The sequence below is a fragment of the Sinocyclocheilus grahami genome, unplaced genomic scaffold (genome assembly GCF_001515645.1).
Source record: "Sinocyclocheilus grahami isolate Dianchi unplaced genomic scaffold, SAMN03320097.WGS_v1.1 scaffold2624.1, whole genome shotgun sequence".
NCBI lineage: Eukaryota > Metazoa > Chordata > Actinopteri > Cypriniformes > Cyprinidae > Sinocyclocheilus > Sinocyclocheilus grahami.
This window is the reverse complement of record NW_015507803.1, coordinates 34898-39478: the sequence shown is the minus strand read 5'-3', so window position 1 is coordinate 39478 and position 4581 is coordinate 34898.

Sequence of the window (4581 nt, the reverse complement as noted above, 5' to 3'; positions counted from 1 at the left end):
TACCTCTAAGATGCAGTCGGCTTCCCCTAAGCAATTTATGCCGAGGAGGGCTCACAAATCTTCCAACCCTACCATCGTGCCTAGGGATCACTCTGTGCTCAGGAAAGAGCCAATTAGGAGGAGTGACAAACTGGTGCATCCCCCATCTCACATGGTTTGGGGAGCTCATGGTTGGAAGCGGACTGAGGCGAAGCGCTCGGATAAACCTGCAAACCGGCTTCTCTGGGTCATTCCTGACCTATGCGTCAGGAAACTGAGAGCTTCCCCCATTTCCAGGGCTTGGGACAGACCGTCCAAACATACCAGCCCCCCCTGAAATGCTCTCCAAAGCCACTTTTCCACCGAAACTACCTGGAACAATTTGTCCCAGGAACTTTTTTTCCTGCAGAGCTGCTGCTGTCTGCGTTTCCATCATTGTCTAAAGTACCAAAGATTAGGCAAATAGTCTGGTGACATAGGTCTGCGCACGTTTCTCGATACCAAGTATGCAAATTTCGGACTTGCATCCTCGGTAGTTCGGACTTCGCAAGTTCGACTTGGGAGTGTGAACTCACGGGGACGGGACGACAGAAGTCCTGTAATTCTGCAAACAGCAGCTTACTTGATAACGTCAGTCAGCTCGCCTTGGCTACTGCAATTTTCCTCACTGTATTTACAATAAGACGAAATATGATATCATACACCACTGCCTCTTTTCGGTTTAATTTAAACATATTAATAGCCACAGAAATGTAGTTCAGGGAACGTACACACAACAATGAAATGAAATATTATATCAAACAGTATTGCCTCTTTTTATTTTCATTTAACATATTAATAGTTTCATATATCTGAATACTTTCCGTACCCACTGTATATATATATATATATGGTAAATGTTTTAACCACTACAGAGACATCGGAGCCAGTGGCAAATGTCAGAAGGACTAGCCGAGTTGAGGCTGCTCTCGTCGGGATACATGAGCACCGGCTGATCGCGTGGAGCTCATGTCTCCGAAACCAGTGATGCACATTTTCAAAGGCGCTATCTTTATAAATATATCGCAGATTTGAGTTTTAAACAACTACATTCTCGCCTGAAATACTTTTCATGACATTTCATGACATAATAACAGTAATATTTTTTTAATTATGCAAATATATGGTGGTTGAAATACAATGCTGTGTGAACTCAACAAATCAGCATGTTCAGCAGATTTATTTATTTATTTAGATTCTGGTTCCTGAGGTGGAAACACACCAATTATCGGCCCATTGTCCCTAATTCCTGGGTAAAGTTCCTGCGGTGGAAATGGGGCTCAAGTGTAGATCTGCTACATCCACCGCCAAGCGCGTTTTGGTGTGCAGAAGTTGTTTGGCCTTGCTCTCTTCCAGTATTATAGGAAGGAGACGCTTTGAGCTATCTCCCCTTAGTGCCTCTTTTCATACGTACCACTACTAACATGGCGGGAGATGCTGTTGGCTTCAGTTTTATTGCAACCCCTTTTTCGACAGGGTTAATCCTACTGTGGAAAACAGCACCTTAGAGGCTTCTGCTTAGCAGCAGGAAGTAAGGAACAATGGAGGAGATTCCTTCTTCAGACATGAATCGCAGCTTATCTTGTCACGAAGATGGACAGAGGTCCGTGCCCAATCCTGGATCTGCATCACTTGAATTTTTCCCTTTACATAGGGAAGTTCAAGATGCTGACATTGAAAGCTATTCTGGCTCAGATTCATGTAGGGGACTGGTTCGTCACTGTACAGCTGAAGTATGCTTATTTTCATATTCAACCCTTAGGGTCAGAATCTAGTCAAGAGCTGAATTCAAAGGCTCAAACCTCTCCTGCAAAAATTCTAACAATGAACCAATCTGGCTGTGGACTGGATCTCCTACATGAGCCAAAAACCAAGACTCAAAAACCTTCCACTTGGAAAAATAAAGATGGAAGGAGCCTTAGAATTATCAATGGTCTCCTGAACATCAGCAGGTAGATCAGAGGTTACTACCGATCACCTTTGATCGGTCATGAGCACAGCCTCGAAATCTCGAGCTGAGGGTGTCAAATCCTACCCTAAAGCTGGGACAGCAGATGTTTCCTGAATGGACTCTCCCATGGGGTATGCTCCAGAAGGGAGACCAGCTCTGAAAACCATGTCTGTGTTGGCTTCTATCAAGCACATATAGGATTTGCAGGTTCCCTCTGTGAGTGAATCATGCATGGAGTTTGTTCTATGCTTTATTAAGGTATTTTTACAGCCCAGGCCCGGTTACGTCCCCAAGGTCTTGTCCACTTAATTTTGCTCCAAGGCGGTCATTCTTCATTCCTTCTGTCCTCCTCCTTTTGCTTTAGTTGAGGACAAAAGTCTCCATCTGCTCTGCCATGTCCGAGTGTTGAAACTCTATGTGGATCACTCTCGTGAGTTGCGTAAATCTTCCCAGTTGTTGTTGTGTTTTGGTGCTGGCCATAGAGGAATCGTATTGGGCTAGTCATGACCTAATGGTTAGAGAGTCGGCCTCGTAACCCAAAGGTTGCGGGTTTGAGTCTCGTACCGGCAGGGATTGTAGGTGTGGGGAGTGAATGTACAGCACTCTCTCCCACCTTCAATACCATGACTGAGGTGCCCTTGAGCAAGGCACCGAACTCCCAACTGCTCCCCGGGCACCGCAGCAAAAAATGGCTGCCCACTGGTCCGGGTGTGTGTTCACTGCTGTGTGTGTGCACATTGGATGGTATAAATGCACTAATTCCGAGTATGGGTTACCATACTTGGCCACATGTCACTTCACTATCTTGCTTGTGTGTGAGGTGCAAGGTCTCTCTTCGCCTCTCACTCTACCCAGGAGTGTTGCTTCCTCTCAAGTTCTTTTCAGAGGAGTTCCCCTGGAGGATATCTGTGTGGTGGCAGATTGGTCCTCCCCTCACACTTTTATCAGGTTTTACATCCTGGATTCAGATGCAGCTACTGGTTCCCAGGTTCTTTCTGTTTGAACTAGCCGTTTGGTTTTAGCCTGGCCTGTTTTGTTTCTGGCCAAATGTGGCAGCGCTTAACTTGGCACGTGTGATATATCATTCCCATTGTGTCATCGCTACACAGCATTGAAAGAGAACGTCTTGCGTTACTTGCAGTTCTCAATGCATTCTGTTTTACTTACTACGTCTGTAATCCTCAGTGTTGTTCAGGTTTTTCTTTGAGCCAGATTCTGTATAGGATATTGAAAGGTAAGTCATACGTTTATATTGTTTCTTTAAGCAGTAACCTGAGTCAGAGCTAACACAAGAGTCCCACTGTACCAATCAAGCCTCAAAGATCTACAGAAGGAAGATATGACACTTTTTAAAATTTATTGTTTTTAACTCACTGTTTTGTAAAGCTATCAATGTCTCCCATTTTACTTACTATGTTCTTTGTTATCCTTGTGTTGTCCCGCTGAGTTAGATTCTGTACCTGATTCTGTAGAGGATACTGAGAGGTTAGTCACAAAGTTTATTCCTTTTAAAGTTTATTCCGTTTATTCCCAACCACATTCCTGTAGCCCCCAGCACTGCATATTTTGCATGTGTCTCCTTCATCAATTACACCTGATTCAGGTCATCAGCTCAGCTAATATCTGAAATGGGTGTGTCAGACAAAGGAGAAATGCAATATGTGCAGTGTTGGGGGTACTTTAGGATCATGGTTGGGAACTGGTTTAGCCAATTTTTCAGTAAATATAATATTTAAGGGGGGGGGGGGAGATCCAGATGTAATCATTTAAAGAAGCACATGTTGATGGTTTGATCAGTTTTGACATTACCATGAATTTGAAGTAGGTATTCTGTAGTTTGTGGTTTCAGTACTGTCTGACCATTGTCGTAATAGACAGTCAAATTGTATCTCCCAGCATCACTGAAGCTCAGATTCTTCAAGATGATGCCAGATTTTTCCTGTTCACTACATTCTTTGTTGTCACAAACAGTGATAGCTCTGTTTGACAAATGTTTGAAAGTAATTCGAAAAATCTCTTTGTCCTCAAATGTATATGGCAGAGTGACGTTGCCTCCCTTTTTCCCTATGACAACTATAGGGGTGGTTCCTGCAAATATAGACAATACAATATTCATTCAATACAAAGTATCAGTAATGAAAAATACATGTGTTTTTGTCTATTCTCTGTTATCAGTGTCATAAAATATTCAAGGAGGATTTTGCTCAAAACATTTCACCATCCAAGTGGCTTTGACAGTTGTATACTGATGGTGGAATTAATCCAATATTTAACATCAGTAATGAATGTAAAGATTGTGATTGGTTCACGTCATGATCGCTGCCTCAATATAATCATGTACAACAAACAATCATTTCACTTTCTTCAGAGTTACAAACTGTTGTGCTATTAAGACAGTATTATGTCTTCCCTGTTGAAAAGAATAGCCCAAGTTGCTTGAAGTCCCGTGTTAAGTTTCCACAGTCTGTGATGATTTGGGGTGTAATGTCATCTGCTGGTGTTGGTCCATTGTGTTTTTTGAAAACCAACGTCACTGCACCCGTTTACCCAGAAATTTTGGAGCACTTCATGCTTCTTTCTGCTGACCAGCTTTTTGAAGATGCTGATTTCAT